The sequence below is a fragment of the Staurois parvus genome, unplaced genomic scaffold (genome assembly GCF_062004578.1).
Source record: "Staurois parvus isolate SC_StPar_1 unplaced genomic scaffold, SC_StPar_1.0 ptg000372l, whole genome shotgun sequence".
NCBI lineage: Eukaryota > Metazoa > Chordata > Amphibia > Anura > Ranidae > Staurois > Staurois parvus.
This window is the reverse complement of record NW_028318168.1, coordinates 3,168,476-3,191,924: the sequence shown is the minus strand read 5'-3', so window position 1 is coordinate 3,191,924 and position 23,449 is coordinate 3,168,476.

Here is a 23,449-nt window from a genome sequence, read left to right as displayed (position 1 = left end):
ACACATGCTGCTATTTACCTGAATTATCCCTAAAGCTAGCCATACTCTGATCAAATTTTGTCCGGTTTCTGGTGATCTAACTGAAATCTACCCAGTGGGTGGCATTTTGGATGCTGTTGGCATCTTCCCGACTGAAATCCTTAACTGAAAAAAATCAAGTGAACACGGTGGAAAATTTTCAGTTGAATATCGACTGCATCCAATTAGTGATTAAGACCCAGTGATCCTCCATAAGACTCGTGAGCCTCCACAAACACCTGTCAGCATCTGGATATCAACCTACAATCTTTGTCTGTAGCTCTTCTCGCTGTGTCACCTGAGATGCTGGACAACTCCCTGTGTGATCTCTTAGAACAATTTTGCCTTGTCTCTTGTTTCTAGTGAACTTTTAACTCTTTGCTCATTCCACAGAATTCCAGATTTAAGCCATGTCTCTGCACTTCCTGTTTGCCAGATTATTGTGCTCTCTCCAGCCGTTATCTCTCTCCTGTATGTACCTGCCACTGTCTCCACTACCAGTAGTTACAAACCTTTGGCTTGTTCCTTGACTACGCTTCTGCTCGATCCCAATCTGCAACCACTTCTTACTGACCTTTGGCTTGTTTCTTGACTACACTTCTGCTTGATCCCTACCTACTATATCTGCTACTGGATCAAGCTTGCTCACCTCCTGGTGTGGTTTGGTCCCGAGGACTGTGACCTGGTACCAGCAAAACTCATCTCCATTATCAGGAACTCTGGTGAATACTGGTAATGCTTAAAGACTGTACCTAGGTTGAGTCCGTGTCATCTGCAAAGGTGACCTACTTGCTTAATTATCCTGCTGGTTGGTTGTGGCCTCTCTACTGCTATAGCTACTGGTCTCTGAGCCTGGCCCCTGACTATGACAGGGTGTCAACCACTTTCATAGATCCAGTTTCATCTGGGTGACAAAGAGTTAAATGCAGAGCCTTGTCCCTTACTGTGTACACTTAATTACAGGAAGACAGGAAGGAGTGGAAGACCCTGTTTATCTTGTGACTGGTCTGAAGACACCTAGAAAAGAAGAGTATAAAATTAAAAAAGAAACATCTTGGGCTTGCAAAAAGTGTAATATTGGCAGGTTAGGCATTAGCATTAAGTTTGAGAGTGGATTAAGGTTTTGGGGGGTGGGTGGGTTAAACATTAAGGTTTAATTCTTTTTTGTAATTATATTTTTATTAAAGATTTAAAAAAGGGATACATAGGGAACAATAACAAGATTGTAGAGAAAAATTCAAATAAGCAGCCATAATGTCTCAAGAATAATGGCAACTCAAAATGCAGGAGTCATAACATGACAGACCACATGAAGCCCCAGGTTGTATACATAAAGAGTGCAATGCACAATAGTAGACATCACATATAAATGACAAAGAACAGTGCAAACCTAAAAGGGAAACACACCACAGGGCATATTATAAGCCAAAAGTTCTAAAGAGTTAGGGCCAATGCATGAAAATACTTCTGGAAAGGAGAAAGTAACAAGACCTTTCCCGAACCATATTCAGACTGGTCCCAAGCTTCCCAAACCTTATTAAACTGTGATAGAGTATCTTTAGCTGTGGCAGTCAAATACTCCATTCTGCATATATCATTTATAACATTTAAGAGAAAGATCAGAGGTAGAGGTTTGATGGAAAGCCAGCATAATGGGATGGCCCTCTTTGCAGCTAGTAAAATATAAGAAGCCAATTGCTTAGCAGGTTTACTAATGCCTGGAAAAGGAAGTCCTTATAGATAATAAACAGGGTCTAATGGAAAACGCACATTAAGTAGGCCTTGAAGAAGCAACATAACTTTAGACCAAAATGGTTGTATCTGCACCATACAACGTGATATTTTAGAAGCAGGAGGCCAAATATTATCTCAGAAGAGAAAGGGGGATGGACCCTTGGAGGACATGGGACCATTTTTGCTTATATGCATGCGCATCCTCAGTAAGGGGTGTCACTTTGTGAAGTATCTTATAAATGGAGGAAATCAGGTGAAGTTGATATTGACCCTGGGCACATACAATATATGTTAGGGCTTCATTTTAGGTTAGTAGTATTGGATAGGTATGGGGCATTTTTTTCATTATCTGTATAAAATCCTGATTTTACAATTACACTTTTTATATAGGGTGCTTACATATTATAGTGTTGGCACAGCATGTTGTGCTTTTAAAATTAAAAGAATTAAAAAAAAGTTAAGTTAAAAGAAAAAAAATCTGATTAATTCCCTATTCACTAATATGACAGATAAGACTGTCCTGAATGTTATATCAATAATGACTTACTTATATGCCTTATTGCCTATTATAATAAGTGCATGGCTATGAGTGATATGAAAACTTTACAGAACTTTTATTTTCCCTAATTTTTGCACTTTAAAATGTAACTACGCTTTAATTAAATTCATATCAGATTACTCTCTAGCCCTCCTTATGCTCATCTATCCTAATTCAGTGAGACATTGGGACTAGCCAGTTTCTCTGCTCAATATACAGTAGCTTGCTTTTGGTGGATCAGGAACAGGTGAATGTAAATTTGTGAGGGGGGGTTGATCCAATAGATCCAGGATACAACTGGGTCAAATGTGTATTTATGCTTTAATCCTTTATAGTTTTCATTAGCGGTTATAAAAACTGTTCAAACTCTTCTTTACTGTGATGCTTTACCACTCAGTAAACTTTGGATTGGACGGGAGTGTTGCTGGCTTTATTGGCTTGTATCCCTGTGGAATATGAGGTGTGATGCAAGTTCACGCACCACTTTTTAAATACTCAGAGGGTGTGTACAGTAGGGGAGAGTCTGTAATGTCAAAATTATATTGCATCTCCGAGAGAAAGAAAGGATGTAGGAAGGAGGGGTATAGATATGGATAGAGAATCATGAGGGAGGATAATACGGAAGTAATAGGATGTGGACAGGGGTATGAGGAGGGTGGGAGGGTGGGTAGAAGGGTGGGGTAGGGGAAAATGTGTTGCAAAGGGGACTTATGTATTGGTGATGTACTTGTGATTTGTACTTTCATCTTTTTTTTATGTATGAGATGTTCTCTTTTGTATCAGAAAATGCAATAAATAAATAAAAAAAACAATTATATTGCATCTTCTTGGCAATAAAGAAATCGATTAAAAAATGATGTGTTAATGTTAAAAACTATCAGAAAATGTTGATATTTGCTGAATAAATCCTGAAACAATGATAGGACAATTAAATGTTATATCGAACAGACATTTTGATTTACGTTCGAATGTTCATTAATTTTTCTACTCAGCTATGCCCAGCTTAAGACTCTGCTTCTTTTAAGCTGTACACCTCAAGTTTAGGTTTCAGACTTGTGCAATGTTGGCATTGCTAAGGCCCTGTTCCCATCTCACAATTTGGAATCATGGGCAGAATCGCAGAGATTCTGCCCGCAATCCCAAATCACGTGGCAATCACAGCACAATGCACTGTGAGCATGTGGGTGCCATTAGCCTGCAATGGCACTCCAAACATGATACGATTTTGCTGCGATTGTTGCACAACAGGAACACATAGTATTCACAGCAAACCATGCCTTCAAAAATTGTGTGAAGCTTGCCCCTGAAAAGGAGCAGGAAGTTTTAACTGGGCAACAAACACACATTCAAGTGAATGGTGCAGTGCTTGTAAAATCAACAATATATATCATGCGGTAAAAAAGCATATAACTTAGTATATGGTGCACAATCAAATGTCCATGTGATAGTCAAGATATGAAATATGGTATTAAGGATTTCTTCCCAACCACTTCTGGTGATAAATAAGTAAATTGCGCACTCATCAGATGCACAAAGTATTTGCGCATTTGAGAAAACAACATCTCACTGGGTCAGCTGGAACACCTTGAAGAGGGTTTCTCCCATCTGATATGGATTCCTCCCTGGGTACCAGGTATTTCCAAGTCAAGGTATAAGGTAGGTACCATGACTTGGAAATAAATATTTTGAAGCAGTATCACGCTATGTGGCCTCCTCCTTTTTTGGGCTCTTTATGAGTCCAACCATCCGCAGAGTTCTGTGCAGAGGAGAGGGAAGCTGCTATCATCCAGGAGGTACCCAGGGAGGAATCCATATCAGATGGGAGAATCCCTCTTCAAGGTGTTCCAGCTGACCCAGTGAGATATTGTTTTCTCAAATGCGCAAATACTTTGTGCATCTGGTGAGTGCGCAATTTACTTATTTATCACCAGAAGTGGTTGGGAAGAAATCCTTAATACCATATTTCATATCTTGACCACCACATGGACATTTGTTTGTGCACCATATACTAAGTTATATGCTTTTTTACCGCATGATATATATTGTTGATTTTACAAGCGCTGCACCTTTATTTTTTCGATTTTGCTTTGGGAAGGTTGTATTGGTACCTTTTTGGTGTCCCAGCTGCTTTGACATATAGCGCTCACTTTCTTCTTTCCATTCAAGTGAATGGGGCTGCCCTATGTGACACGCAGTGTCACGTGAAAATTGCAATGTCAAAATTGTGAAGTGGGATGCAAGGTATGAACTTCTACCTTTCCCTAATTAACATTTGTACAAGTTGTAGCAATCTAAGTTGAATCCCTAACCACCTTAGTTATCTGCAGGGCCAGTACAAGGATTTCTGACCACACAAATGAAGGTGTATTTTAGTACCTCCCCACCATCCTCCCACCACCCCCCTCACCTCCATAATGCAATCTGTGCTGGTACCTCCTCCACATTGCGCCCATATTGTGATAACACATGAAGGAAGTCACACAGCATAGATATAAGAGCTGTGCTGAACTGCTAATCCTCAGAAAGTGGCTGGGGATTTGGAATTTAACATTTGCCCCCCCCCCCATCCGGGCACTGTGTATGGCTGCCTAAGTCACCTGATGCTGGTGTCAGCCTGCTTTAGCTGTCTGTTTTTACAACTACTCATGCCAATGAAGCAATGATTTTTTCACCTAGTTTCCCTATTAAACATTAAGTGTTGGTTCACATATATGCGGATTGGATGCGGTTTGAACCACATCCAATCCGCATGACATGTGAAAAAACATTGTTTCCTATGGTGCCTGTTCATATATGTCCGGTGCACTGGCAGTGCAGATTCAGTGCGGTTTGAAAAATAGTCCTCTACGATTTCTGAGCAGTGCAGTCCAGTTCAGGTGAGTATTACAGGCTCATTGACTTCTATGGGAACCGTTTCTAAACCGCATATGTGTGAACAGGATAATCCTGAGAGCTTTAATTTTGTAAAGTGCTGCGCAAACTGTTGGTACTATCTAAATCCTGTATAATAACAATAATAATAATAATCCTGTTCTGAACCTGATGTAAACCTGACGTGAACCAGTAAACAACTACTGTATCAATTAGCTGTGAAACCTGAGCTTCAATCCATACCGCTCATGTGTGAATCAGCTCTAAGTCACTTAGTTAATACCTATATAGGTATTTTAGCTGCGTTTGTTACTTTATCTTCTTTTTACTTTAAATAGTTAATATTTTGCCAACTCTATGACATGCAAACAGTAAATTCAACTGATCCATAAAGAATATTTAAAGATTTAAAAACATTTTTGATTGTATAAATGAGCACCTAAAAATGTATTTTTGAAAGCAAGCAGTGTAAGGACCTGAATTCCTGAATTTAAATTTATACCAGACTCTTGCAGTCTACTGTATAGCAAAGCTCAGAGATAAGGAGGGAGAAGCAGTACATGGAGCCAATGGGGTGTGCTGCAGTGCAAAGAGCATGCTGATAGGATGAGAGAGCAGAGGGACAGAAAGATGAGTTCTTCAGCGTGCTTCTTCTTCTTTCACTGTCCAACCACAGAAAAAAAAAGATCAATTATCAGGCTTGTGTGGATATGCCTCCCCCTTCCTGCATAGCCATTCACTGAGCAGATCCATGTGCTGTTGTTTCTCTTTCTTTAGCTCTTATGCAGCTGACAACAGAGGGCATGTAATTACTTATAAGGGGAAAAAGTATTTATAATTTCTTTTTATATCCACACACAAATGTTTTACCTTTCATTTCTATTTTAAACTGAATAGATTTTTTTACAAGGTGAGGGTTTACATATACTTTAATCTTTGTATTTAGCTGTTTGGGGCACAGCTTTAAATTAAACGATAATAACATCTAAAATTTTAAAATATGTTTTGCTGTTCGTTTAGTTGATTTTTATTGTTAAAATAAGTTGTAGGTAGTTTTTTCCTACGGAATCGGCAAATTTCAGCCTAATTGTTTCTTCTTGAAAGTTACCTTTGCGGTGCTTTTAAACTCTGGATACAATTGTTTTAGTTTGCTTATCTGGCACAGCAGCAGTACTGTACTGAACAAACAAAGAGGTCAAGGATTCTGGACCAAGATGAGTAAAAGGCTTATGAAAACCTTCCGGCACTGGTTCAGTGAATTTCAGTGCATTCCTCTTGTGCTCCAGGATCCCAAGGGACAATTTGTTTATTTCTCTCACAGTTGAAACTCAACTGAGGAGCTTGCTAGGATATGCTTTAAGTGGCTTTTAGCAATACAATGCACATATACACATGGACACACTGGGGTTTATTTACTAAAGCTGGAGAGTCCAAAATCAGACTCCCTTCTGCATAGAAACCAATCAGCTTCTAACCTCAGCTTGTTCAATGAAGCTTTGGCAATGAAACCTGGAAGCTGATTGGTTTCTATGCAGAAGGGAGTCTGATTTTGGACTCTCCAGCTTTAGTAAATAAACCCCACTGGGACAATTTTTTTTTTAGCTTTTGATGAGTGGTTAGATCCCTGTCAGGCTTTTATTACTGTCTGTATTCTAGTTAGAGAGGTAGACCCTATCTATTTGTGCTTGTGACCATTGTCATTGGAACTGCAAGTTAGAGAAAATCTGAAATTTGAGTTGCCAACAGAACAGGAATAAAGGTAAAATCTTCCTCTAAGGAAACACTTGGTCCAATGACAACTATTTAAAAGGGCATTTTCCTTACTTTGAAATTGGAAGAAGTGGTGGTAGCCTAAAAAATAAACTTGCCAACATCCCTAGTTCTGAACAAAAACTTTAATAAATTCCCATGGGACTTTCAAGGCAAAGGTTTGTAGACTGTTTAAATAAAAACATAATATTTTATTTACATGTTAAAACATAATTGGATTCAGATGTTCCATTCGCCTCCTTGGCCACAGATATATAAAATCAAACACCTAGCCATGCAGACTGCTTCTACAAACATTTGTGAAAGAATGGGTCGCTCTCAGGAGCTCAGTGAATTCAAGCGTGGTACTGTAATAGGTTGCCACCTGTGCAATAAGTCCATCCGTGAAATTTCCTTGCTACTAAATATTCCACGGTCAACTGTTAGTGGTATTATAACAAAGTGGAAGTAGCTGGGAGCAACAGCAACTCGGCCATGAAGTGGTAAGCCACGTAAAATGACAGAGCGGGGTCAGAGCATGCTGAAGCACACAGTGTGCAGAAGTCACCAACTGTCTGCAGAGTCAATAGCTAAAGACCTCCAAACTTCATGTGGCCTTCAGATTAGCACAACATTGCGCAGAAAGCTTCATGGAATGGGTTTCCATGGCTGAGCAGCTGCATCCAATCTTTACATCACCAAGTGCAATGCAAAGCATCAGATGCAGTGATGTAAAGCACACCACTACTGGACTCTAGAGCAGTGGAGACGTGTTCTCTGGAGTGACAAATCATGCTTCTCTGTCTGACAATGCAATGGATGTGTCTGTGTTTGGCAGTTGCCAGGAGAATGCTATTGGCCTGACTGCATTGTGCCAAATGTAAAGTTTGGTGGGGGGAGGGGAATATGGTGTGGGGTTGTTTTTCAGGGGTTGGACTTGGCCCCTTAGTTTTAGTAAAGGGGACTCTTAAGGCGTCAGCATGCCAAGACATTTTGGACAATTTCATGCTCCCAACTTTGTGGGAACAGTTTGGGGATGGTCCCTTCCTGTTCCAACATGACTGCACACCAGTGCACAAAGCAAGGTTCATAAAGACATGGATGAGCGAGTTTGGGGTGGAGGAACTTGACTGGCCTGCACAGAGTTCTGACCTCAACCCGAAAGAACACCTTTGGGATGAATTAGAGTGGAGACTGCAAGCCAGGCTTTCTTGTCCGACATCAATGCCTGACCTCACAAATGCACTTCCGGAAGAATGGTCAAACATTCCCATAGACACACTCCTAAACCTTGTGGACAGCCTTCCCAGGAGAGTTGATGCTGTTGTAGCTGCAAAGGGCGGACCAACTCAATATTGAACCCTACGGACTAAGACTGCCATGCCATTAAAGTTCATGTGCGTGTAAAGGCAAGTGTCCGAATACTTTTGGCAATATAGTGTACATATATCTGACACTACCATAAATCCCTTACCTGGAAATTGGATCAATTTATCGTAGTACTTGGCTTGTCTGAACCAATCTCGGACCAGGAGAGACGCCAATATGTTTCAACTACTCTTCTTCAGCGGTAATAGGATGTGATCTATAATAGAATTAACAATTTTAAATGTAATTGTGATTACAAATATACCATTGCAGTGTACAATAAACATTACATCCAATACTGATGCACTTAAAATACAGATTTGTATACAAGAACCAACCAGTCAATGTTAAAATCATCTGGGGAATGCAGGTACCTTTCCACTTTGGAGAGATTTTATCTCATTTCCTCTTGTGCCACTGGACAGGAAGTGATGAGAAATCTCATGAGGGGGCACATTAAAAACCAGAAAAGGGGGTTTCACCATTTTCTAATCTATTCAAGATGAAAACAACAGTTTCAGCGTTAAATATACTGTACTTCAGCAGCGCATGATTTTGCTGATTTGTCTCCACAAGCCACTTTTAATATGCTGTTTCAAAAACACTTTTTTTCTCAATTAAAGTTTTATTAAAGGATTAAACAAAATACAAAAATAGCAAGAAAACGTTTTATGGTTGGACAGCTACACTCATAGGGACACGCAATGGAGAGTTTTCTGGCTAATAAAAATAATAGCAGACGCATTGTGGTATCTGCTATAATACACAATAATTATGAAATTGTTCCGAAGCCACAGCTTCCTTTTTTAGTTTTGGAAAGAGCAAAGTACTGTAAAAGCGGTATTAACCCCAAAACCAAAAATGTAATATATTTCAGCTTACCAATCATTAGATGTGGTGGCTGCATTTTTTTTTAGACTTTTCCCCCCTCAGCTTTCACCTGGTAATCTGGCCATTAGCACACTTCCTGTATTAGAGTGCCTTCACTCTGGATGAAAGAGCACAGGGGCACAGCCCCAGCAATATTGTTAATCTTGGGGGAAGAGGGTGTTAGATGTACTAGCAGATTTAGATACACTAAAAAACTGAATATGTACTCCAGCTCACACTATGAAACAGATAGAGAAAACATTTTTTTTCCTTTTGGTATAAAGGTTTCACATAAATAAAGCTGATCATTGTAAGCATCTCAATAGTAAATAGTTTGCCTCGACCCTGTAACTGCAACATCGACAGAACAGCTTGTTCTTTTGGAGAACAACAGACTTACTGGCCACATCCAAGAACTGGTAAGTTGAAATATAGTAAACGTTTGCTCTTGGGTTTAATACTGCTTTAAAACCTCATTCTGTAATTTTTTTTATTACTAAGAAATCAAAATCCCTTTAACCACTTATGCTCCAGAAGATTTTACCACATTAATGACCAGGCAATTTTTTGCTATTTAGCACTGCACTACTTTAAATGCTAATTGTGTGGTCATGCAACACTGTACCCAAATGAAATTTATATCCTTTTTATCACACAAATAGACATTTCTTTTGGTGGTATTTGATCACCACTGGGTTTTTATTTTTTGTGATATAAACAAATTTTGAAAAAAAAATAATACATACATTTTTACTTTCTGCTACGAAACATATCCAATAATAAAAATTAAAAATCGAATTTCTTCATACATTTTGTCCAAAATGTATTCTGCTACATGGCTTTGATAAAAAAAAATCCCAATAAGTGTATATTGATTGGTCTGCATGAAAGTTCTAGTGTGTACAAACTGGTATATACAGTACATTGAGATTTGTTTTTATATTACTAATGGATGTAATCAGCGACTTTTAATGTGACCATGATAGTGTGGTGGGAAATCTGACACTAACTGATGCTAGGGGAAACTAACTGCCACTGACATCACCAGTGACATTAATACAGTGATCAGTGACAATACTATACTTTGTTACTGTATTAATTACACTGTCTGGGAAGGGGTTACCATCTAGGGCAATCAAACCCACATGGAAGAAAAATATATTTGAAATGTATTTTAAAAATATTATTTCCAAATATATTGACATATATTTGAAATGCTACAATTTTGACCTTATTCAATATATTTCAAAATATATTTCAATAAATATATGTTGAAATGCGTTTGTATTAAAAAATATATGAATTATATTTTTAAAAATACATTTCAAATATACTGTATGTCTTTAAAAATACAAATCTACAATTTTGGAATGCATTTAAAATGGCTTTTTTTATATGTTAAAAAAAATCTGAAGAATATATTTTTTAAAAAATATATTTTTAAAAAGTACTGCTACACGGTGGCAGGGATGCGCAAAATCACTTTTATTTACGTGATTTTGTATTTCCAGGTAGGGGGCGCCGATATTGGGTCCTTGGCATGTCAATGACAGGGTCCCGGTTGCCGATTCTCAACCGGGACTCAGTGATCATCAGCGGAGCTGACAGGGGAGAGGTCTGTATGTAAACAATACAGATCTCTCCCCTGTCAGCACGGACAGGCTGCTTTGTATTGCTCTGCAGAGCAGCTTGTCTACATAGTAAAACACATACAGCACACTATGTAAAACACACACACAAAACACACAGTTAACCCTTTGATCGCCCCAGATCTTAACCCCTTCCTGCCCAGTATCATTAGTTCAGTGTCAGTGCTTTTTCTTAGCACTGATCACTGTGTTAGTGTCACTGAGGATGTCAGTGGCAGTTAGTCAGTTCCCGCCCAGTGTCAGAATGCTCGCCATAGTCCCACAATAAGTCGCTCATTGCTGCCACTAATAGTTAAAAAATAAAAAGAATGTAGACGCTATAACGTTCACGTAAACCAATTAATTTGCATGTATTGGGATTTTGTTTAGCAAAGACATGTAGCAGAATACATTTTGGCCTACATTTATGACCAATTTAGATTTTTTTGCTTGTTTACTGGACATGCTTAATAGAAAAAGTAAAAAATATTGTTTTGTTTTTCAAAATTGTTGGTCGTTTTTTTTTATAGTGCAAAAAAATAAAAAATGCACAGGTGATCAAATACTATTGAAAGAAAGCTCAATTCATGGGAAAAAAGGGCATAAATTTAATTTATGTACAATGTTGCTTGACCGCGCAATTGTTAGTTAAAGTAACACAGCGCCGTATCGCAAAAAATGGCCTGGTCAGGAGGGGGGGGGGGGTAATTCCTCTGGAGGGCAAGTGGTTACTTTGCAGGGATTTTCTCTCACTTCCTGTTCTGCCTGAAGAACAGGACGTGAAGGGAAATAATCCTAATGGGACATAGATAGAAAAAAAATAAACTGACAGGGGTTATAACCTCCATTACTCTTTCCAAAATAAAAGGTTTTGCCTGTAGTTCTACCTTAACCATGATATGGAATGCAGATGCTACAGCACACTATTCAACTCCGATGTAAGGTAAATGAATGACAGGCTTCAGCCCAGATCCCAGCCCATCTTAGTCCATCAGTCACACCCCTCTGACATGTTTCACCCACATTGGGCTTAATAAACTGCACCACTAAACTAGGAAAATAGAAAGCAGTGGCTTTATGATACAATACAAATGGTAAGTATTAAAAATAACAGAACATGCTAAATAAATAGAAATCTATCCTGCTGTAGCACACACAAGACATTAAAACTCATCAGACAACAATATACCATTCCATTTAAAAAAATGTTGTTTTTTAATTTTGCCAATCTAAGGGTATGGTATACAACTTGGGGTTATGGCATTGTTGGTTGTTTAGTGATTACAATTGTTCCCTTTTCTGGCTGACACTTAATAGTGCTGTTTTTTGTGTTTTAATTTTTTTCTTTATTTAATAGCCATCTGTGACCTTACTGTGGAAAATCATCCTCTCTATTTGTTCTAGTGACCCTTGTCATCAGGACACAAAGTTATGAGAAATCCAAAATATTACACTTGTTACTAGAATAGGGGAGAGGGAAGACTTTCAATGGAGATACCGGTTTCAATGGCAGCTGTCCAAGAATGGACAGCTGTCCAAGAATGGACAGCTGCCACTGTAGTGTTTCCAAGACAGGAATTGAAGAGAAATCCCAATCTCAATGTAAGGCAGACAAAAAAAACAAAACAAAAAAAACATTCAAACGTACCTTACAGGAGTTTTAGTCCTGCTCTACTATTTTCACAAGAATAAAAAAAATGTCTTGACTTTAGATACACTATAAGTTTAAAAAGATTGACAGGTTTACTTTACGAAATGCTGCTAAAGTTGAAAGTATAAAACAGGATTTTATGGCAGAAAATAAACAAGGTGTCTCTTTTGCCATAAAACCTCATTCCCTTTGATTTTGTGCATTGCTCACTGACTGCCAAGATGAAGTAAATGCCTTCTGCGTGCTGGTAATTAGGTTTGGTGCATTCGATGTGGATGACACGGCAGCTTCCAGCTGTCAATGGTTGCTAGGGAAGCGGTGGCTGCTTGCATCCACCGCATCCTTATCAATCACTGATGTCACTAACATGGCTGAGAATCCCAGGCCATGTATACAAATGGCTGGATAATGGAGCAAGTTACAAATATGGTCACATTGCCATATTTGGGCAGTAATTGCACCACTATCCTGGCTGTCAATAATTGATAAAGAAGCATAAAATTGCTCATATATGTCCATGACTGTATTTGGGAAATGATGACAGCTCAGAGAGCTGCCATTTTCCTTTGTATGCAGACGTTTGGGTGTCTTTATTTCTAGCGGACATCTTATTTTTCTGAAAATGACTAGGAGTACTATGTACCCCATACTCATTAACATAATGGTGTGGTATCTGGGGGCCTCCTTATTATTAAAGGGGGCTTCTAGATTATGTTAACTCCTCCACCCACAGACTCCCACTCCCACAGGACAAGGGTTTTGAGGATGAGGCCTTTGTCTTCATTCACAGAGGGACAAGGTGCTTTGCAATGGGGGACCCCCAACATTGTGGGCAGATCACTTGGTCTATTCAGAAGGAAGTACATGCTCACCCCCATCCCTTTCCTAGCCAGCCAGGGCTGGTATGCATTTTGGGGAGGACTCTATACAATTTTTTTGCTTTTTCTTTTTGCTGTAGGATGTACTATAGCAAAAATTACATTTACAAAGAAAAAAATGACAGTTTAAATTGTCAACAAATAAAACTTTCTGCTTGCTTCCTTAGGGGTCTGCTATATATTTTGGGACTTTTGGGATCTGTGTGCTATTTTTCTTTAACCACTTGCCTTCCTGAGGATTTCCCCCCCTTCCTAACCAGGCCTCTTTTTGCTACTCGGCGCTGCACTAATTCAACTGATAATTGCGCGGTCATGCAATGCTGCACCCAAATGAAATTTTTTTCACAGAAAGAGAGCTTTCTTTTAGTGGTATTTGATCACCTGTGCGCTTTTTATTTTTCACTCTATAAACAAAAAAAGACCAAACATTTTGAAGAAAAACAATATTTTTTACTTTCAGCTATAAAAAAGTATATAGTAAACTCAAAGTTAGTTATAAATTTAGGCCAAAATGTATTCTGCTACATGTTTTTGGTAAAATCCCAATAAGTGTATATTGATTGCTTTGTGTGAAAGTTATAGCGTCTACCAACTATGGTATAGATACTGCAATTTACGCAATTTTTTTGCTATACAGCGCTGTGCTAGTTTAACGGACAATTGCGTGGTCATGCAATACGGTACATATATGAAATTTATGTCCTTTTTTTCACACAAATAGAGCTTTCTTTTGGTGGTATTTGATCGCCTGTGCACTTTTTATTTTTGGCACTATAACCAGAAACTTTTTGAAAAAAACAAAATTTTCTCATTTCGGTCATAAAAAATATCCAAAAAAACTAAAATTTCGTCATAAATTTAAGCCAAAATGTATTCTGCTACATGTTTTTGGTTAAAAAAAATCCCAGTAAGTGCATATTGATTGCTTTGTGTGAAAGTTATAGCATCTACAAACTATGGTATAGATAATGGAATTTACACAGCTTTTACTTTCTGACTGCCCATCACATTTCTTGAAGTGCTAAAATACCAGGATAGTACAAACACCCTCAAATGACCCTTTTTCGGAAAGTAGACACCCTAAGCTATCTGCTGAGAGGCATATTGAGTCCATGGAAGATTTATTTTTTTCCACAAGTTTCTGGAAAATGACAAAAACATTTTTTTTTTACACAAAGTTGTCATTTAAATGATTTATTTCTTGCACAAGCCATGGGTATATGTGGAATTACACCCCAAAATACATTCTGCTACTTCTACCGAGTATGGGGATACCACGTGTATGAGACTTTTTGGGAGCCTAGCCATATACAGGAGCCTGAAATCCAATGACCACTTTGAAAGCCTGAAGGTGCGTAAATTCCTCATTACACTTCCTCACTACCTATTACAGTTTTGAAGGCCCTGACATGCCAGGATAGCACCAAACCCCCCCCCAAATGACCCCTTTCTGGAAAGTAGACACCCCAAGGAATTTAAAAAGAGGCATGGTGAGTATTTTGCATATCTAATTTTTTCTCACAAGGTTTTGAAATATAAAAAAAATAGAAAAAATAAGTTTTTGTTTTTTTTCTTCATTTTCCAAAAACTTGTGGCAACAAATGAGATCTGCAAAATACTTACCGTGCCTTTTATCAAATTTCTTGGGGTGTCTACTTTCCAAAAAGGGGTCATTTGGGGGGGTTAGGTGCTATCCTGGCATTTCAGGGCCTACGAAACTGTGATAGGTAGTCTGGAAGTGTAATGAGGAAATAAAGCCCTTTAAAAGCCTGAAGGTGCTTATTGGATTTTGGGGTCCTGTACTTGGCTAGACTGCCAAAACCTCTCATATGTGGTACCCCCATACTCGGGAGAAGTAGAAGAATGTATTTTTGGGGAGTAATTCCACATATACCTATGGCATGTGTGAGCAGTAAATCATTTAAGTGACAATTTTGTGTAAAAAAAAATATATTTTTTTTTGTCATTTTCCAAAAACTTGTGGTAAAAAAATAAATTCTTCTATTGATTCAACATGCCTCTCAGCAAATAGTTTGGGGTGTCTACTTTCCAAAAAGGGGTGAGAGCATTCTATGCCCAGCATTAGAAGTTTATGCCACACACCACTCTTCTAACCACCTGAAGACCAAGCCTTTTCTGTTCACATGAAAATGATCAGTATTTTTTCTAGAAAATTAATTTAAACCCCCAAATATAATATATTTTTTTTAAAGCAGACACCCTAGTGAATAAAATGGTGGGAACTTCAATTTTTTATGGCACATAGTACTCGTGCAGCGATTTTTCAAATGCAAATTTAAAAAAAACAAACCTTTTTTTACTTTTAATGCACAAAAACACAATATATTAGTCCATTATTTGGTAAACTATAAAAGATAATGGTATGCTGAGTAAATAGATACCAAACATGACATGCTTTAAAACTGTGCATGCCCTGTGCAATGGCGACAAACTGCAAACATTTTTAATATCCATAGGCAATGCTTTAAAAGCCTTTAAAAGCTACTAATTTTAGATTTACAGAGGAGGTCTAGTGTTAGAATTACTGCACTTGATCTGACGTTCACGGCAATACCTCACATGCATGCTGCAACCACTGTTTACATACCAGCACAGGGTCAAGGCTTGTGCACACAGGTGTGCGTGCATGGGAGGGGCGAGGGTTTTTTTTTGGTTTTTTTTAGTTATTTTGATTTTTTTAAAATTATTTTTACATTGTACCTTTCATTTTTTTTTTAATTACTTTTAATGCTATAACAGGGAATGCAAATATCCCCTATAACTTCAATGGGCAGTGTCATATATTCTTTTTTGAGAAATCTGGGGTCTATCAGACTCTAGATATCTCCTCTGCACTTACATTATCTAATCAAACCAAAATCGGTGTGATCAGATGCTTTCCCAATTTACAAATGGTACTGTTTATATCCTGCGAAACTGAAGTGATGAAATGCTTGTAGCTTCCGAATTCTTAGACTATAGAGATGATTGGCACCACTCTGGTCTCCAATCAGCTCTATGGTCAGCTGGCAGAAACACATAGTTTGCATTCTCAGGTTCCCCCAATGGCACGAGACTGCCCGAGAAGGCCGTGGAAGGCAGCGGGAGAGGGGGGCATCATCTCCCGCTGCTTGTAAAAGCAATCCTGCAGCTAATTAGCCACTAGGAGTGCTTTTATATGAAAGCCAATCGCCGGCTGAAAAAAACTATACCAGGATGATGCCTGCAGCTGTAGCCATCATCCTGGTATAACCATTCAAAATCCAGTGATGTACCAGTACGTCGCTGGTCCTTGTTGGGTATATATACTATGTTCTTTTTTTTTTGTATGCAGCCTGTGGACTGAATGAAAAAATGAGAAGAAATCTCTGCCAGAAAAAGTGTGTGGTGTGCCCACCATTAGAATATACCGCCCTGCATCCACCCATTTCTAATGGTGGGCACACATTAGGTCACACTTTTCCACAAGTGCCAGTTCCAAGATTGAGCAAATGTCTAAATAGTGGCACGCTTGAATACAAATTGTTCACGTATAAATGGTACACCATATGGAAAAAGGATGACACCAAGTCCCAAACTATCTTACCACTGCTCCCCATGTAGTCTGGGCATCCAGGGAGCTCCACGTGACTATCCTTTCCCTCGTAAATCCAAAACCTATAAGTATAGCCTGTTGCCCTCTCACAGGTCTTCTACATCTTGACCCCATATCTGGCACGCTTGCAGGGGAGAAATTGTTTGAATGCAAGGCGACCAGAAAAATTAATGAGGGACTCATCAATGCAGATGTTTTGCTGGGGAGTATAGACATCCGCAAAGTTTTGGTTAAGGTGATGTCAAGGTCCTACCTTTCCTCAGAGATTGTGTTGCTCCATGTGCTGGCATCCATCTTAAGTTCCTGCAAAGCATGGTGGAAGCCTTTATGCTTTCAGGCCTCTGCGGCTCCTCCTCCAGAAGGGTGTGGCTGATCACATTTAAGCCTGCTGTCTGCAGTTGCTCTTTGCATTCGTGTCCTGTATGTTCCTTTGCAGCAAGCTCTTGTTCTGTTCTCGTTGCTCTCCTGGTAACTGACTCGGCTTGGACAAGACTATGCTCTGCTTTATCCCATTACCTGACCTCCCGTTACTGAACCCGGTCCATGACCTGAGTATCCTTGTCTACCGTCTTGTACTGTTTGCTCCGTTGTTATCGACCCGGCCTGTCTGACCACGCTATACATTTTCCACCTGGCTCCCACCAGCTGTACGCCATTGGTGGCAGTCGTTACCGCAGCTGGGGTTACTCGGGGGCCGCGACCTGGTCTCAGGCTGCATCAAGTCCATCCCCACCATCAGGGGCCCTGGTGAAGGGCAGCTTAGACTCCGCGCCCTGAGGGACTCTGGTCTGTGAGTAGCGGCTGTTGTCAGTCACTGCGTGACCCTACCATTAGGCCTGCCTGTCCATTCCACCGCTCCTGCCCTGACATTACACGAATGCCATGAATCCTGATGGTGCAGGTACGCCTTCGCTCCCTATGTTACTCGCCAGACTTGATCAACAGGACCTCTTGTTGGATCAGTTTGATCAGGCATTGCAGGCTCTGCTGGCATGCACAGCGCACCTTACTCCTGGGGCTATTAGGTCGGTGGTTACTCTGATGGACGCACCAACTGCTGCTTCGGTTGTTGCGCCTACCTCCGCATCTGTTGCTGAACCCACGGTGCCCAGAGGTTTGACTGGTTCTGCCCCTCTTCCCCAGCGCTTTGGGGGTGAGCCCAGTCAGTGTCGTGGTTTCCTTAACCAAGTGGGCATTTACTTTGAATTAATACCCCATGCTTTCCCTACTGAGAGGTCAAAGGTGGGCTTCCTAATCTAGCTACTTTCAGATAGGGCTTTGGCCTGGGCTAATCCCTTATGAGAGAGGAATGACCCGGTGATCCACGAGTTTGCCCGTTTCGTTGCCTCCTTCCGCACGGTATTTGATGTGCCTGCTCGCTCCGCCTCTGCTGCCAAGCTGCTCATGTCCATGCATCAGGGTTCACGAATCGTTGCCGAGTACGCCATAGAATTTCGTACCCTGGCGGCAGAGGTGGGTTGGAACAATGAGGCTCTGGTGGGTGCTTTCTCTCATGGTCTCTCAGATGTGTTGAAGGACGAGATCGCAGCCAAAGAACTGCCTGTGGAGCTACAGGCACTCATTTCCTTCCTAATCTTGATTGACACCAGGCTCAGAGAGAGGCCTTCATTTAAGGAGCATCTGCGGAGGCCTCCTAACTTATTGGCACCTACGTTTTCTGTCCCACCTGTGCCTCCCTCTCCTCCCCTGCCTCCTGGGGATGGCTTGTCTGGCAGTGAGCCCATGCAACTCGCCTTTCCAAGGGGCAGCGGGCCTCTCGGCGTCGGGAGGGTCGCTGCCTATACTGTGGTCTCGGTGGGCATTTTCAGCAGGTCTGTCCGGGAAATGCTCGCACCTGAGATCCTCAGGGCAGATCTTGGGTTGTGTTTCCTCGTCCCCGATTTCCCGTAAAGATAAACCGCTAATCACTGTTGTCCTCTCTTCCGGGACGGGAGGCCCGGAGACGGCCCAGGCGTTGGTAGACTCTGGTGCTGGCGGGTTGTTTATGGACAGTGTGTTTGCTGCCCAGTACTCCATTCCTCTGCAGGCTCGAGTTACTCCATTGGTCCTCGAGGCGATAGATGGCAGGCCCCTGCAACCGTCGCAGGTTACCCACGGGACCCTACCGGTTGAAGTAGCTGTTGGGGCTGTTCACAGGGAGATGGTCTGTTTCCAGGTAATTTCTTCCCCGCACTACTCCGTGGTTTTGGGCTATCCCTGGCTTCAGAAGCACAATCCGACCTTTGATTGGCGGTCGGCCGAAATCCTCTCATGGTCGCCACAGTGTGGGGCTGGTTGTATCCGTGGACCTGTTAAGATGTTCTGCGCCTCCTCAGACTCTGTGTTGCCCACTTAATATGGGGAGTACCTGGACATGTTTGACAAGGTGCGTGCCGGTGCTCTGCCTCCTCATCGTCTGTACGATTGTGCCATAGCCTTACAACCCGGTGCCACTCCTCTGCGTGGCAGGGTGTATCCTCTTTCGGTTGCAGAGAATCAGGCCATGGAGGAGTACGTTGCGGATGCACTTTACTGGGGGCACATTCGCAAGTCTACTTCTCCAGCAGAAGCTGGGGTTTTTTTAGTGAAGAAGAAGGGCAGAGAGTTGAGACCTTGCATTGGTTTTAGGGGCCTCAATCGAATCACGATTAAGAATGATTATCCAATTCCGTTGATTACTGAGTTGTTTGACCGCCTCAAGGGAGCAACGGTCTTTACTAAACTCGATCTTAGGGTGGCGTACAACCTCGTACGGATCAAGGAGGGCGAGGAGTGGAAGACCACGTTCAACACCAGAACCGGTCACTATGAATACCTGGTTATGCCCTTTGGGTTGTGTAACGCACCTGCGGTCTTTCAGGAGTTCATTAATGATGTCTTTCGTGACTTCCTACCTGTCCATTCCACCGCTCCTGCCCTGACAGGTGATTTGCGAGGGGCTGAATTTTGTGGAGCCGGTCAAATTCAGGGTTACCCTGAGGACGACAGAGTGTATTGTCGTTAAAATGCATAAAACACATTATACTCTCATATCTATGCCTGGCCATGGCAGCAGAGAACACGGGATATGATGAATCGGGTATGTGGACCAATACAACCGCAATTAATTTTTTTAATTCCCATTTTGAGGGTTAGGCCCCAAAAAAATGTAAATTCGAAAACCGTAATGAGTTTCCATGCGAATGGTCTGGCAAGGTTTGAATTTGGGTTGGCGGCGATAAATTGTTGTGCATATAAATTGCTTTGATCCACAATCAACGCATAAAGATATTCTGTGAAAAACAGCTCCAAAAATCAAGGAGGTATGTGAAAGACCAAGATGTACTAGACCGCTGGTACTCACAGTTCACCAAAAGGTAGCGCGGCACTAGTACTGGCACTCTGCTGCATGTGAGAGTCATCAAAATTTACCAGCAAGTGCTAACAGAGATCAGGCCTGATTCTGCGAACACTGCGGGTTTTGTGTGCAATGTATCAAGTGACAATGACCTACTGACACTGCACTTGCTGGGGGAGAAGGGGGGGTAAGTGTAGGGGCTAAATGCAGGTGCTGACAGGTGCCGGGGCTGATCCCGCTAACGCTGCATTTTTGGGGACACTATACTAATGTGAACGCTGGTATAGTGCTGATCTGATCAAAGATATTGACCCGGTCAGACACTATACTAGCAATGGAGGTTTATTGTACATGAGTGTGCTCCTGGCAATCAAGGGGTTAAATGTGATGACTGGTGTACTGACTGGGAATCTGACGCTATCTGGGAGTGGCGTGAAAGCCACGGGAGCACGAATCACGTGTGTATATATATATATATATATATATATATATATATATATATATATATATGTATATGTGATCTTGTGCACCCATGCCGCCCTGTAGTAGTATTTCTGCTATAGGGAGGTCAGGAAGCGGTTACAGAAGCGGTTTGTGTTACGTCGCTGCGTTACTTTAACTGACAATTGCGTGTTCATGCAACACTGCACCCAAATTAAATTTACATCCTTTTTTTCCCATAAATTGAGCTTTCTTTCAGTGGTATTTGATCGCCTGTGTGTTTTTTATTTTTTGCGCTATGAAAAAAAAGGCTGACAATTTTGAGAAAAAAACCCCCAATATTTTGGACTTTTTGCTATAAAACATGTCCAGTAAAAAAATGTAAAAATCAAATTTAGTCATAAATTTTTGCCAAAATGTATTCTGCGACATGTCTTTGCTAAAAGAAATCCCAATATGTGTAAATTAATTAGTTTACGTGAAAGTTATAGCGTCTACAAATGGCGGGAAAGATACTGGGAATTTTTTTATTATACTAATAATGGCGGTGATCAGAGACTTATGGCGGTGATCAGCGATTTATGACAGTGATCAGCGACTTATGGTGGGACTGTGGGACTGCGGCGGACATTTTGACACTGGGGGAAACTTACTTGGGGTCATTGACATCCCCAGTAACACCAATATAGTGATCAGTGCAAAAAAAAAACACTGACACTGTACTAATGGCACGGGGGAGGAAGGGGTTAACTTTTTTTGGCACTGAAAGGGTTAACTGTGTGAGGGGAGTGTTTTACTAGGGGGCGGGGGTGTGTACTTCACAGGAACAGGCTGATCCCAAGAGATAAAGTCTTCTCTCAGGTTCAACCTGCTCTGAACTGACAGATAGCAGACTTGCAGTGTAAACACTGCAGCCGTGCTATCTGTCAGTGATTACCGGTAATCACCGGGACCCGCTGCCACAATCTGTAGGACCGGTAGGGCGGGCACGCGCCTCGCGCGCGCCCCCTACCTGTTTTGCAGAGCGACGTTAAAAGACGGCGCTGTGCGCAGAGGTGCCGCCCTGCCGCAGTAAAAACACTGCGGTTGGTCGGCAACCAGTTAAAAAAAAGAAGCCAGGAGGGAAATCCATCTATTGATTGATTTGTATACAACCAGCCTGTTGGAAAATGTTCTCTTGATCAGCACTGCTGACTAATATCAGTGTATTCTGACGTGGGGAACTCTGCCCACTGTTAGAATACAATAACTCAGAGGGACGATTTCCCCATCCACATTAAATATATGGATGGGGGTGTAGCACTACTCCCTTAGGAGTTGCTGAAGATTTGGGTCCCCCTACAGTCTGGCACAGCCAGGCAAGACAAATTCTCTTTCAGACTTGCACTTCAGAGACAGTAAAAAGTTCTTGAACTTGTTTTTTGGATTTCATTAGGGGATTTGAACTTGGATGGGGATGAGGGATACATGGAATGCCCAAGAAACTGTTAAACGAAGGACAACTTCCTGAAACTATGTACAAGTGTTCAGATGGGTTTTTCTTCCTTCTTGGCGAGCTATCCAGCCCCTCTAGGCGTACCACCCAAAACCCCAGATAGTTCTCCTCTATCCAGCTGTCCAGAGGAATCCCTGGACAAATCTAGAATCTGCCTCCTTAAAGCACAGACCAGATGGGGGGCTAGTTAGGTTTCCCCCCCAAATGTTCTCTCCCCTACTCCAATCCAGGGGGTGTAGAAGTACTCACTGTCCTTCGTCTGCAAGCTGCAGGTTGTTAGCTGCCTTCAGGTCTTCTGCTGGGCTGGCTCCTTCCTTAGCTTCAAAGATGGTCCTCACTCAGAGGGTCAGTGAGATCCAACTTTCCTCCTGTCCATATGCTTCCTGGAGGCATACTCTTCCCACTGGCCCCATTCCCAGGCTCCACACTCCAGCTCCTGCTCTCACATATTCCACCTGAACTGTCCTGCTGCTGAGCAGGCTCAGTCACTCCTAAGGGGTTGTCCTAACCCCAAGCCAAGCCTCCTGCTTGGGGATTGGTCAGGATCCCTTCACAGTGCAGACCAGCTCCTCCACTGAGTTCTAGAAACTTCTCCAAGTCTCTAGATCATTGGGAGGCATCAGAGAACTGATCTGCAGATCCTCTCCCTGACCCAAATTTGACCTATCACCCAGGCTGCTACTCAGCCCTCTATCTAAAAAAATAATGAACTAGCTCCCTCTAGCTTTCCTAGGAGCATGCTACAGGGGAATCATGTACTGTTCTATGGTTTAACCTACTGGTTGAATGAAAAGAAAAAATGACTTGTGTATGTCCCGCTTGAGGGTCAATCGCTTCTAAATGGATGCGAACACTGCAACTTTCCCCATTAGAACACTCAAGTACATCAGCTGATTAGAATGAACACATACACTTCCATCCAGTAACCAGCCTTATAAGGACATAGTAGAACACACAGCTTTTTATTAAGCGCAGAAATAGGTAGGACTATGCTACAATATTTGTTAAAATCATTGCATTGTACATAAATCACCCAGAGAGGAATGTTTTTTTTCACAACAAACATGGAGTTACTATTTAAAAACCACATATGCTGAGTTTTTTTTTTAAATGTAGCTCTTTTTGTGTGACTTTTTTAGAGCCTCAAGACAAAATGATAAAAACTTTCTAACTTAAATAAATTTTGAGGTTAAAATAAACTGATTTGCAGTAATGGGTCCCTTAGAAAGGGCTCATTGTTCCCTTCATTCATTAAATGTTCCAAAGTGGGAAGAGC